The sequence below is a fragment of the Pygocentrus nattereri genome, chromosome 19, assembly GCF_015220715.1.
Source record: "Pygocentrus nattereri isolate fPygNat1 chromosome 19, fPygNat1.pri, whole genome shotgun sequence".
Taxonomy (NCBI): Eukaryota; Metazoa; Chordata; class Actinopteri; order Characiformes; family Serrasalmidae; genus Pygocentrus; species Pygocentrus nattereri.
This window is the reverse complement of record NC_051229.1, coordinates 2,689,989-2,704,556: the sequence shown is the minus strand read 5'-3', so window position 1 is coordinate 2,704,556 and position 14,568 is coordinate 2,689,989. Positions and strand designations below refer to the sequence as shown.

Here is a 14,568-nt window from a genome sequence, read left to right as displayed (position 1 = left end):
GGCTACAGGAGTTAATCGAAGGCCACAGGTCTAAATTGAAGGCTACAGGTCTTAACCGAACGCTACAGGAGTTAAACAAAGGCTACAGGAGTTAACCGAAAGCTATAGATCTTAACCAAAGGCTACAGGGGTTAACTGAAGGCTACAGGAGTTAACCGAAGGCTACAGGAGTTAACCGAAGGCTACAGGGGTTAACCGAAGGCTACAGGACTTAACCGAAGGCTTACATCTTAACTGAAGCCTACAGGTCTTAACCGAAGGGTACAGGGGTTAACTGAAGGCTACAGGTCTTAACCGAAGGGTACAGGGGTTAACTGAAGGCTACAGGAGTTAATCGAAGGCTACAGGTCTTAACTGAAGACTACAGGAGTTAACCGAAGGCTAAAGGAGTTAACCGAAGGCTACATGTCTTAACTGAAGGCCACAGGAGTTAACCGAAGACTACAGGAGTTAACCGAAGGCTAAAGGAGTTAACCGAAGGCTACATGTCTTAACTGAAGGCCACAGGAGTTAACCGAAGGCTATAGGTCTTAACCGAAGGCTACAGGGGTTAACCGAAGGCTACAGGAGTTAAATGAAGGCTACAGGAGTTAACCCAAGGCTACAGGTGTTAACCGAAGGCTACAGGAGTTAACCCAAGGCTACAGGTGTTAACCGAAGGCTTACAGGACTTCACCAAAGGCAATAGGTGTTAATCGAACGCTATAGGTCTTAACCGAAGGCTACAGGGTTTAAACAAAGGCTCCAGGAGTTAACTGAAGCCTACAGGAGTTAACCGAAGACTACAGGAGTTAACCGAAGGCTATAGGTCTTAACCGAAGGCTACAGGGGTTAACCGAAGGCTACAGGTCTTAACCCGAAGGCTACAGGAGTTAACCGAAGGCTACAGGTCTTAACCCGAAGGCTACAGGAGTTAAATGAAGGCTACAGGAGTTAACCCAAGGCTACAGGTGTTAACCGAAGGCTTACAGGACTTAACCAAAGGCAATAGGTGTTAATCGAACGCTATAGGTCTTAACCGAAGGCTACATGTCTTAACCGAAGGCAATAGGTGTTAATCGAACGCTATAGGTCTTAACCGAAGGCTACATGTCTTAACCGAAGGCTACAGGAGTTAACCGAAGTCTACAGGTCTTAAACGAAGGCTACAGGAGTTAACCGAAGGCTACATGTCTTAAACGAAGGCTACAGGGGTTAGAAGGCTACAGGTGTAAAGTGAAGGCTACAGGTGTAAAGTGAAGGCTACAGGTGTAAAGTGAAGGCTACAGGTCTAAAGTGAAGGCTACAGGTCTAAACTGAAGGCTGCAGGTCTGAAGTGAAGATTAGAGGAGTTAATTAAAGGCTACAGGTGTTTAATGAAACGCTACAGGTGTTTAATGGAGCGGTGCAGGAGATCATCCAGCAGTGTAAGGGTTAAGAGAGGACTGTGGGTTTTGGCTGTGCGTGTGTGTGCGCGCGCGTGTGTGTGTGCTGGTGTGAATCAGTGACGGACCCGCATTGCATCACAGTCTGAGTTCCGTTCACTCAGCTTCAGTGCTGCTGTAGAGAGAGGACTCAGCAGCAGCAGCTCCATCTCTCTCTCTCCCTCTCCCCCTCTCTCTCTCCCTCTCTCTCTCTCTCATCACTGCTTCATTAGAGAGCACAGCCTCGCGCTGAATCACACACACACAGCATCAGCACCAGCAACAGGCCATCAGCGGGGAAGAGAAGAAGAGACAAGAAGGAGAGAGGAGAAGCACCTGCCGGCGTCTGAGCCGCGCCGCGCTCTCACAGCACAGATGAAGTTTTAGCTGCTTCTGGTTGCGCAGTCGGTTCGGTTCGGTTTGGGTTCGGCGAGGATTTCCCACATCTCCCCGTCCTTCAATGGAGCAGCGCAGGTGACGATCGCCTCGGTTTCAAAGGAGCATCCCGAGCCCCGGAGCCGGAGAGGGAAATGTGAGTAAAAGCCCAGCTGCAACCTGTTAGCCCCTCTCAGCCCCCCTGAACCAAACCCGTCCCTAAAACAAGGCTAGTTTAAAAATAGCTGGTAGTGTTGAAGTCATCAGACCGAGATCCTCTCGGCAGCTCGTCTGGCTCCTCGTATCGATTGTGAAGGGCATGTTAATGGGACTTGGTGATCAGTGGAGCTCAAGGGCACACCGCTATTGCTCTGCCTCGGTCTCGGGTAGCAGGTTGCACCAACACAATTAGGCTAGAAGAAGCTGGAAAATGTCCAAGAAAAACTTTGTAGATGCTGGTCAAGGCAGATCTGGGCTGGTGGGTGGTCAGTGCGTCCTCTGTGTGCCTTCATTTGGAATATTTCACATAGAAACTCTACGGTCCGTTGGGTGGAAAACTGTTTGGACTTTGGAAAAATTAAGGCTAAAAATGAAAGTATGTCCAAGGACAGCTTCGGAGGTGCTGGTTTTTCAGGCTAGAAAATTTGATAGACTTTCCAAAAATGAAAAGTATGTCCAAGAAAAACCTTGTAGATGCGGTCATTGCGCATCTAGGCTGTTGGCTGGTCAGTGCATCCTCAGTGTCCTGTAATTTGGAATAACAGCTAGGCTGGAATTACTGGTGTACTTGGTTAAACTTTGCAAAAATTAAGGCTGAAAATAAAAGTATGTCCAAGAAAATCCGCGTAGACGCTGATAATTGAAGATGTAGTCTGTCCATGAATGCATCATCTATGTGCCCTATTATTTATAATAGAGAAATCTGGCCTGGTCAGTGGCTAATGGCTCTGTCTCTGAGTGATCAAGGGTTTGCACCAATAGAATCAGGCTAGAATGTTTAACTCAGGCTGGAAAATTTGTTGGACTTTGGAAAAATTAAGGCTTAAAATGAAAATGTGTCCAGGAACAACGTGGTAGACGCTGGTTGGTCTATCAGTGAACGCATCATCGGTGTCCTTCCGTTTTTAATAGGGATCTAACCGGATCCACGGCTGATGTGTCTGAGTGACTGAACATTTGCACCAACACAAATTAGTCTGATGTGTTTAATTCAGGCTGGAAATTTTAACAGACGTTGCGAAAATTAAAAGTATGTCCAAGAAAACCTTGTAGATGTGGTCAGTTAGAGGTTAGAGAACCAGCCTTGTGAGTGGGTGGTCACTGGTTTGATCCCGTTGAGCAAGACACCTACCCCCCAACTGCTCCCCGGGCGCCGTGGATAGGGTTGCCCACCGCTCCGGGCAAGTGTGCTCACTGCCCCCTAGTGTGTATGTGGTGTTTCAGTGCACGGAGGTGAAATTTCCCCGTTGTGGGACTAATAAGAGTCATTTAATCCTAAACTAGGCTGTTGCCTGGTCAGTGCATCCACAGTGTCCTGTTATTTGGCATAACAGCCAGGCTGGAATTATTGATGTAACTGAGAGTAAAATTGGTTAAACTTTGCAAAAATTAAGGCTGAGAATAAAAGTATGTCCAAGAAAACCTTGTAGATGTGGTCATTGCACATCTAGGCTGTTGCCTGGCCAGCGCTTCCTCAGTGTCCTTTCATTTGGAACAACAATTAGACCAGGATTTCTGATGTGACCGAGTAGAAAATTGGTTGAACTTTGGAAAAATTAAGGCTTAAAATTTAAAATATGTCCAAGAAACACTTTGTAGACGCTGGTCGTTTCAGATCTAGTCTGTTGATGAATGCATCGTCAATATGTCCTTTCATTTTTAACGGAGGGACCCAGCCTGATCAGTGGCTAATGGCTCGGTCTGTGAGTGATTGAGGGTTTGCACCAATAGAATCAGGCTGGAATGTTTAACTCAGGCTGGAAAATTGGTTGGTGTGTTTGTAGATGCTGGTAATTGCAGATCCATCCAGTCCTCAGTGACTGCATCATCAGAGCCCTTTTGTTTTCAGCAGAGAGACCCGGAATGATCAGCGCTGGCTTTGCACAACACAATTTTGGACTGTTACACACAAGCTGGAAATCTGTGGGAAAAATTCTTACAGTGAATGTATAATGAAGAAGAATTAAAGTATGACTAGTAAAAGCTTTGTAGGTGCTGGCGACTGCACCTCTATTACCTTTTAAATGATTGAATTTTCGATGTAAGCTGGAAAAATGGTTTGCGAATTTTAAGATATAAAATTACAATCCATCCTAAAAAACAACTGCAGATCCATCAGTGAGTAACCATCAGTGTCTGCTCTGTGATGGAGAGTCTGCACCAACACAGTTAGACTAGAATGTTTATGTTAGGCTGGAAAAAATTGGGAATTTTGCAAAAATTAAGGCTTAAAATAAAAGTATGTCTTTGTAAAACAGTGCAGATGCTGGAGACTGGTCAATGCATTAGGAACAAGATCCTAATCCGTGGCCACTACTTAGTAAGGCATTGGAATGAAATAAAGTCGTTGGTATGACTTAGTAAGGCATGGCCACACATTAGGATCTCGTTCCCACTCCTTACTAAGTCAAGGCCACACATCAGGATCTCGTTCCCATGCCTTACTAAGTCATAGCCATGCATTAGGATCTTGTTCCCACACCTTACTAAGTCATGGCCATGCATTATTATATCGTTCCTGCGGCTTACTAAGTCAAAGCCACGCATTAGGATCTCGTTCCCACTCCTTACTAAGCCAAGACCACACATTAGGATCTTGTTCCCACTCCTTACTGAGGCCACACATTCGGATCTCGTTCCTACGCCTTAGTAAGTCATGGCCACGCATTAGGATCTTGTTCTCACTCCTTAGTAAGTCGTGGCCACCCATTAGGATCTCATTCCCACAGCTTACTAAGTCTTGGCCACGCATTAGAATCTCGTTCCCATGCCTGACTAAGTCGTGGCCATGCATTAGGATCTCGTTCTCATGCCTTACTAAGTGGTGGCCACATATTATTTTTACTTATACAGGTTGTCACCAGCTGAGCTCCATGTCCAAGAAAACCTTGTACCAGCTGGAGACGGCAGATCTAGCGTATCGTCCGTGTTCCTTTTATCTGTAAATAGTGATCAATAAACTGGCCTGATCAATGACTGAGGGTTTGCACCAAACACTGTTAAGATAGAGTGGTCAATACAGGCTGGGAATGTGTTGGACTCTACAAGGATTAAAGCTCAAAATGAAGTAAAAGGAAAGTACGAATGCAAATGGTGGAATATTGACTAATACTTACCTGCTGGCAGGAGAATACGGTGGTGAGTGTCCTTTTATTGGTCATTTAGGGCTGCTGGAAACTGCACATTTAGTCTGTTACTGAATGCATCATCAGAGGCCTTTTATTGTTAATAGAGAGATCTAACCTAATCAATAGCTAATGGTTCCGTTTCTGTATGATTACCATCATTATTAAGACAGAGCGTTTCGTAGAGCCTGGAAATTTGCCGTATTCTTCAAAAAATAAAGAAAATTGACCAACAAAAACATCGTGCTTGCTGGCCACCGGCTAGAGGACGCATTGATTCAGAGTAGATGGATGTACCCTGATGTAGTAGGTATTGGTTCTGTCTCTGAATGCTTAGTGATTTGGCTAGAACATTTCAATATACACCCTCAAAAAAAGATGGTTCTTCATGCGTTCTTTACTAAATACGGTGGATCTGTATGGAACCATGAACATTCAAGGAGCCAACTGCATGCTCAGATGTTCTTTGCATGGTGAAATGGTTCTTCACATTGATGGAGAATGTGTGTATGTGGTTCTATATAGCACCAAAAGGTTCTTCCGTAGCTATGATGTCAAACTAGGAACAATAGCGGAACCCTTTTATGTGCACACATTCTCCATTCTGAAGAACCGTTTCACCACGCACAAAAAAACCTTTTCAAGCATGCAAATGGTTCTTCGAGTATTCGTGGTTCTACTTGCAACCATTTTCTTGAGCGAAGAACCCTTGAAGAACCACCTTTTTTAAGAGTGTACAGCACCGAGAAAGGTCTTCCTATTGTTGTAAAGCTTTTAAGATATGGCAGAACCCTTTATACACCGATCAGCAGAACATCATGACCACCTCCTCGTTTCTACGCTCACTGTCCACTTTATCAGCTCCACTTACTGTATAGCTGCACTCTGTAGTTCTACAGTTACAGACTGTAGTCCATCTGTTTCTCTGATACTCTGTTACCCTGTTCTTCAGTGGTCAGGACCCCCATGGACCCTCACAGAGCAGGTACTGTTTGGGTGGTGGGTCATTCTCAGCACTGTGGTAACACTGACGTGGTGGTGGTGTGTTAGTGTGTGTTGCGCTGGTCTGAGTGGATCAGACATAACAGTGCTGCTGGAGTTTGTAAAGACTGTGTCCACTCACTGTCCACTCTATTAGACACTCCTACCTTGTCGGTCCACCTTGTAGATGTTGCACAGTGTTGGTCATCCTCTAGTCCTTCATCAGTGGTCACAGGACGCTGCCCACAGGACATATTTTTGGTTGGTGGACTATTCTCAGTCCAGTAGCGACACTGAGGTGTTTAAAAACTCCAGCAGCACTGCTGTGTCTGATCCACTCAGACCAGCACAACACACTCTGACACCACACTACTACATCAGTGTTACTGCAGTGCTGAGTGACCCACCACCCAAACAGTACCTGCTCTGTGAGGGTCCATGGGGGTCCTGACCACTGAAGAACAGGGTAACAGAGTATCAGAGAAACAGATGGACTACAGTCTGTAACTGTAGAACTACAGAGTGCAGCTATACAGTAAGTGGAGCTGATAAAGTGGACAGTGAGTGTAGAAACAGGGAGGTGGTCATTATGTTCTGCCTGACTGGTGTGTATTGGCTGCTGGCTTGTGAATGAGTCTAAATCTGGAATAAAGAGATCTCGGCTGATAACGGATAGATAATGACTCCGTTTCTGAAAGACTGGTGTTTGGAATCAATACGTGGACCAGCGTGTCGCTTGTCTTCACCGGCGATTGTTACAGACCATTTCAGGGGCGAAAACGAGTTAGTGCCAAATTAGGCCACCAGCTTGAAGACTTTCTCAATCACATCTGTCCTATTTACGCTTGAAAGGTGCTGATTTTGACCTCCTTCGCTGGAACCAGGTCCGACTGAGCCACAGGGCCGGCTGTGGAGGGATAGAGCAGGTGATGATGCGTTAGATCACGCTTGGACTTCGGTGCACGTTTGTTTTGTTCTCCTCCTATAAAACACCGCAGTATGTCTGAGTGATGCTCTGCTCTCGGCCTCCAGGAGGGACAGCCGTGAATAAGCCGTCAATGGAGGAGGAACGTCTGTGAACTCGTTCGGAGGAGCGCGCCGACTTATTAAAAGAACGTGAGAGAAAGTTTTGTGGAAGGTGCGGTGAATTGGGTCAGTGTGTTAGTGCTCAGGGCTTCAGAGCACCTAATTCTGACGCTACAGGGCTGTTTGGAAAGCGCTGAAGGGAACGCTGCCCACATCCGGCACAAGGACACTGCAAGTGTCCATCAACCAGAGGCAGGATAACTTCCCTGAGGTGTTATAAGTGCATTTCTAAACAAACTGTGTTTTTTATCACAGGGCTGCACATGTAGTGTTGTGGTGTGTCCCGCAGGTTAATGTTAAAGGGCTCATGTCCTGCATTCTTCTTGTGTTTTTACCCCCTGAAGTCCTTTTGTGAAGTTCATGTCCCGAGAAAAGTCATCGTTCTAATTTACTCGAGCATTTTTTTTTCAACCTTTGTTATCCCTCAGAATTAAACACTCTACGTGCTACTGTCCCTTTAAGACTGCCATATGTAAATGAGGTATGTTCTGATTGGCTGTCCTGTATTGCCTCTCCTTTAAAAAGCAGTCCAGGGTGACACATGTTCTCATAGCCTCACTGTGAATGGGTGAGGCAGATATGCTGGTTTTTGTGACATCACAAAAACAGTGGCTTCAGAACGGGCTGTTTTTACAGCGTAGTTTTAACATAGACTGTAATAATGGGTTATTCCATGATATGAGCTCTTTAAGCCTGATGACATTAAGGTGGTTTGAATATTTTGCAGGGCAAAGCACAAGCGCAGTGTGTAGCCATGAAGTTGGGACTCACTAGAAGCCCCACGGGATAAATAACACCAAGCGTGACTTGAGTCGGGATACAATGCTGCTGTGATTTTTAAGGATTTGTGATGTGCCACATATTAAAATATCTCGTTTTTATTTAATTGCAAATTATTCCTATAAAGGAAAACTTTTTCAATTAAAGTAGACAAAGCAGCGATTAAAATACTTCCTCCCACGATTACATGCTGTCTCTGTCAGGGCAAACCCTGTCTTACGGAGCTCCGCTGGTGACATCCTGTTTAAGTACAAACAATATGTGGCCACGACTTAGTAAGGTGTGGTAATGAGATGATTAAGTCATGGCCATGACTTAGTAAAGAGTGGGAACAAGATCATGGCTTACTAAGTTGTGGCCATGCATTAGCATCTCGTTCCCACACTTTACTAAGGCATGGCCATGACTTAATTATCTCGTTCCCACGCCATACTAAGTTGTGGCCATGCAATATTTTTATTTATACAGGATGTCACCATTTCAACGCCTTATAAAAAGTCATGGCCATGGCTTAGTAAGGCGTGGGAACGAGATCACAGCCATGCATTAGGATCTCGTTTCAGCACCTTACTAAGTCGTGGCCACGCATTAGGATCTCGTTTCAACGCCTTACTAAGTTGTGGCCACGTATTAGGATCTCGTTTCAACGGCTTACTAAGTTGTGGCCACGCATTAGGATCTCGTTTCAATGCCTTACTAAGTCGTGGCCACGCATTAGGATCTCATTGTAAATGTAAAAGTTGAGCTGGTTTCAACTTTATGCAAATTTAAAATGCATTGTTTCTGCTGCTGGCTGGACATTTTCGGTTGGTGGACTGTTCTCGGTCCAGCAGTGACACTAAAAACTCCAGCAGCACTGCTGTGTCTGATCCACTCGTACCAGCACAACACACACTAACACACCACCACCACGTCAGTGTTACTGCAGTGCTGAGAATGACCCACCACCCAAACAGTACCTGCTCTGTGAGGGTCCATGGGGGTCCTGACCACTGAAGAACAGGGTAACAGAGTATCAGAGAAACAGATGGACTCCAGTCTGTAACTGTAGAACTACAGAGTGCAGCTATACAGTAAGTGGAGCTGATAAAGTGGACAGTGAGGGTAGAAACAAGGAGGTGGTCATGATGCTCTGCCTGACTGGTGTGTATTGGCTGCTGGCTTGTGAATGAGTCTAAATCTGGAATAACGAGATCTCGGCTGATGACGGACAGATAATGACTGTTTCTGAATGACTGATGTTCGGAATCAATACGCGGACCAGCGTGTCGCTGATTATGCTTGATTGGTGTGTGTCTTTTATGTTTGCTGCTGGTCAGTCCACATACCATGAGCCTTTTAAGTTTGCAAGAGTGGCCTACTTGAGAAGAGAACTTATTTGAAATAATTTGCATCCCGTATTATAGCACTGGCGAAGAAGAAAGAAAGTGGAGGGGGAATTCTGTGCCGTGCGCAGTGGACACGTTCCATAAAACTGCATGAATCATTCCAAACAAGGGCTTTAGTGGAGGATTTAGTGGTCCTGTCTATGTGAAATCAAAAACCAGCCATTGTTCTCATGACTTTTGGCAGCTTTTTCAACACCGCAGTTTTGGATAGCAGTGTGGCTGTTCCAGTTTATCAGACCCGAGGAAAAGAAAACATTATAGATGTTGTAGTGTCGACGTGGAGTTGGTGTAGTGTAGTGCGTAACACCTCTGCGTTCTAGGCTGGAGACTGGGGTTCAATCCCCCACCTGGGTCAGCACCCTACACTATACTAATAAGAGACCTTGGGCAAGACTCCTAACACCACCTTTGCCCACCTGTGTAAAAATGATCAAATTGTAAGCGCTCTGGATAAGAGTGTCTGACAAATGCTGTCTCTGTCAGGGCAAACAATATGTGGCCACAACTTAGTAAGGTGTGGTAATGAGATGATTAAGTCATGGCCATGACTGAGTAAAGAGTGGGAACAAGATCATGGCTTACTAAGTCGTGGCCATGCATTAGCATCTCGTTCCCACACTTTACTAAGGCATGGCCATGACTTAATTATCTCGTTCCCACGCCGTACTAAGTTGTGGCCATGCAATATTTTTATTTATACAGGATGTCACCATCATTTCAATGCCTTACTAAGTCGTGGCCATGGCTTAGTAAGGCGTGGGAACGAGATCACAGCCACGCATTAGGATCTTGTTTCAACGCCTTACTAAGTCGTGGCCACGTATTAGGATCTCGTTTCAACGGCTTACTAAGTCGTGGCCACGCATTAGGATCTCGTTTCAGCGCCTTACTAAGTCGTGGCCACGTATTAGGATCTCGTTTCAACACCTTACTAAGTTGTGGCCACGCATTAGGATTAGGAACACCACCTTTGCCCACCTGTGTAAAAATGATCAAATTGTAAGCGCTCTGGATAAGAGTGTCTGACAAATGCAATTAATATAATATAATGTAATGTAAATGAATGAGTTGGACACAGGAGAGGCCATGATTCCACCACGAGAAGAGGCCTTTATTAATCACCATGGCAGAAAGGCACTTACAGAGGCACCAACTCGTTGGGGGAGGTCACTACTAGCCATACACTTCACCCCCACAGTGACCACCAACTCAAACTTACTAAACCCACTCCCCAGCACCGCTCACGGCTGTAACTGGTGAACAACACAAACAGTCCCTTTTCTAACAGGCGCCACCCATGATCCTCCTGGTGTGGCCATCAACACAGGCACATCCCTAATTGTAAGTTTAGGAGTCCAGCACAGGGACTCTAACTGCTGCCCTACAGCAGTGTTGTTCCTGTCTAGCCAGGGAATCAAAGCCCAGACTGCACTGTGGGGGAACTGTAGACTTATTAGAGTGGGAACAAACTGAGTATGAAGTTTCTAAACCAAGCCAACACACTAACTCACAGTAGGGGGCGCCAGTGTGCTCATCAATGCTGTCCAATGGCCAACAAGCCCGCCGTTGGCACACAGATGTGATGTAAGTTAGCGCCTTAGTTAGTAGGCTTGTCTAGACATGCATATTCTCTCGTCTAGCCCATCTAATGAAGAGCTCCCAGAGGAAAAAGACTTCTTAGCGCCATCTTGTGGACTAAGAAGAGAATGCATTAGGAGTATTATTGAATGTGGAGCAATATGTTTAATACACATATACATAATGATAGGGTAGCACGGTGGCGCTGTCGCCTCGCAACAAGAAGGGCCTGGGTTCGATTCCCCGCCCGGGCAGCCGGGGGCCTCACTGTGTGGAGTTCGCACGTTCTCCCCGTGTCTGTGTGGCTTTCCTCCCACAGTCCACAGACATGCAGGCTAATGGGTAATGCTAAATTGCCCCTGTGTAGCTGCCCTGTGGTGACCTGGCAACCTGTCCAGTGAGCGCTGTGATAGGCTCCAGCACCACCACCCCCACCCCCCACAGCCCAGGAGGGTAAGCACTTTTACTACAGAGCCTTCCTGTACTGATGCATTTGCTCAGTGTGATTGTAAGGCGCTGAAGTTCTCTCCTGTCTTTCTCTAGCAGTATAAACACAGTGGGGTGTTGTGTCCCAATTGTTTTGCCCTAGTATAAAGTACATATTATATCCTGTACTTTATTCTTGAAAATAATGAGAGGAAAATGCCCGGATGGTTGTGTTTGAGAGAGTTCGTGAGACAGCAGAAGGCTGTAGGCCTCCGCGACCCATTTTACGGCTTTAAAAACCGTCCCCATGTGCCTTCGTTAACACACAGCCCTCAGACACGTGTGCCGAAATGGGAACCTGGAGTTCATGGAATTGCAGGCCAGAGTGGGCAATATGACGTTTCTTACTGTGTCACAATACATGCACAGCACTGTGCAAAAGTCAGAGACCCCCCCCCCATTTATTTAACTTACAATCAAAACAACCGTTAAGAAGTTCAACTCATTTTTCAGCGTCAAGAAAAACACATATTTCCCAGAAACTCACACAGAAGCCTCAAAAGCTAAATCTCGTATTTTTCAGTATTTATTATGTCGCTCTTTCCCATTATTCCAGCTTCCAGACTTTTCAGGAGACTCACTTTCAGCTACTCAAAGAACCTGCAGACACACCTCCAAAGCTCCAAACCCATTCGGTGGTGCTGAGGTCTGGACTATGGGGCGGTCAGTCCATTGACCCCCAGCCGCTGCTTTGTTTGATTTGCAAATGTTCCTACACTTTCTCATTCCTTATGGATTAGTTAATTAATTCATTCATTAAGTGAAGCGTGGTCTCTGGGTGGTCTAGAATACTGCATGGGCTATATAGAAGAGATTTATACCAATTATAAAAAGCATGCAAACAACAGAAACTGCATAAACCGCATAGTAACAATAAGCTGATTGGATGGCAGCATATTATTACGTCATTAATTGGCTTGGGAAAGCCAACTTACTGTTCTTCTTAACCGTCTTCTTCTTATTATTGTTATTATTCTACACTTTAAAAAATAAAATATTTTGTGTTCTGCATTTTTCGAGGTAGAACCACAAGACTCATAGGACCTATACCCGATCAGGCTGCTCGTGCATTTCTAAGCAATCCAATGTACAGTTTTCATAAAACGATCATTCAAAGATGATATTATTTTCCATAGGGAATGAACGGCCGGAATTCAAGACATTCAAGTCTACCTGCCGCAAGTGATGTCACGATGGACATCTCTCGCACAGACACTCACACACAGTACACACAGTAGACTCACACGCTCCTAATGCACAGCAGAATCAGCACAAACAGTGGACGTAACGTGGCACTACATTTAAGGTAGCATTGAATTTAAGGTGGCAGTGTATTTAAGGTATCAGTGAATGTATTATGATTATGTTTAAGGTGGCAGTGGAATTACCATCCACCTTGGATGCCGAAGCAACATCTAAGCAACCGCCAATGGTTTTACTGTTTTAAAGTAATTCAAGTTCACAAATTCTCCTTTTGTAGTCTTGTTTTTGTCCACTTATGTTGATTAATTCTTAGTTTTTTCCCTATTAAATTTATTTCTGCAAACAAATTGTTCTCTTTATAGCCGTGACTGTATAACGTGACTCTTCTGTTTGGCATTTTGCCCATTCCAACTTTTTTGAACTTCAGAACTAAATATCATGTATTATAAATGGAGTGAAATATTGTGATGGGTGTCTGCACATGCGGAATTTCAGACAAACTGTCCGAATTTTTAGCGAAACATTCATTTTCCGTTGGCGTCTGCACTCCTGCTGCTGTCTGAGTGAGCTCCAGGCCCCAAAAAAGCCTATCAAGGGCTCAGTCTCTGCTGGGAAACCTGTTTGACAACCTATTGGTGTCTCTCTCTCCCTCTCTCTCTCTCTCCCTCTCTCTCTCTGTTTCCCTCCTGGGAATTCTGGCTTTTATGGCTTGAAGCTCTTGGAGATGCTGATGCCTGTAGGCTACGACTGAATTGGAACCTAAGCCCAATCCGGTGCCTATATTTAGTATTTACTGTAAGCAGTACATGTAATATTAATGGGGAGCGTAATAAGTGGCCAACTGCACCCCCCCAAACCACCCCCCCCCAAACCCCAATGAATTTTAATGCAGCAACTTATAGCTCTACACATTAGGATTAGTGTGATGATGTTTTACCCAGCAACTCACAATCTTCCAAAGAATTTACCGTCGCTGACACCATGATAAGTAAAACAATGGTAAACCACCAGGGGTGGACAGTAAACTGAGTATCTGAGTAAATGTAATTAGTTTCTGTACTTTTGGTGTATCTGTACTGAAGTTTCTCCGTTCTGGACTTTTTCCTTTCACTCCACTACATTTCAGAGTCTAATATCCGACTTTCTCCTCCTACATTTTGAGAAATCTGTCGTTCCTTTTGGTTTCTGTGTGTATAAAAACGTCACATGTCAAAACGAAAGAAGCGCAAAGCCAGAGCACCAATCAGGGCCCAGCGGTCACTTTGTTTAGAGCTGGTTTTGACCTGTTGGTCATACCGACCCAGTGCAGCACGCGGTTCAACGTCAGCGCAGCAGCGTAAAACTTTGGGAGAGTCTGTTCAACATAAATGATGAACTAACCTAACTTTGTGTAAATAGAGCACAATATAGAAATATGTCCACATATGCAGTCGAGACTGACGCGGCTTTTTTCTGAATTTCTACAAACACCATTTCATTTTATAGTAAATGAGTTTGGGCTGGTTTATGTTTATGAACAGACGCCTACAGATCAACATAGTAAAGGAGCTCATCTGTGATCCTGAGTTTAAAGCCAGTTTTTATTCAACTTAAACTTGGAACTAAGTTGTAAATAAATCTGAAACTGAAACTTTGCTTGTGTGTAAAAAGTGATTTCAGAGCCACTCGGTTCTCCCTGATGGAAACTGTTTACCTTCAGTGTTTTGTGCTTCTGATCATTTTAATAGACGTCAGCGTCACTAATTAATGACCTTCTATTAAAAGACTGGTTTACCAAGAGAGACGCTGGAGGACTTTCACCTGAAATGAGTTCATGAAGCCGGTCTGGTTATAAAAATGATAACAGGACATCAGAGCCAGAATTACTCTTTTAGTACTTTTACTTTATACTTAAGTACATTTGAAGGGAAATACTTCAGTACTTTTACTCAAGTGGAGGTCTAA

The 14,568-nt window shown here is 44.8% G+C and overlaps 1 protein-coding gene across 1 annotated transcript in view; it reads left to right on the top strand.

The window, feature by feature from the left end:
- Positions 1-1,529: 1,529 nt before the first annotated feature.
- Positions 1,530-14,568, top strand: part of clcn2a (chloride channel, voltage-sensitive 2a) — a 144,986-nt gene continuing 131,947 nt past the window's right edge. Inside the window, exon 1 of the mRNA XM_037547705.1 lies at positions 1,530-1,935. The gene's annotated coding sequence lies outside the window, so the exon portion shown is untranslated. The remainder of the gene's footprint in view (positions 1,936-14,568) is intronic.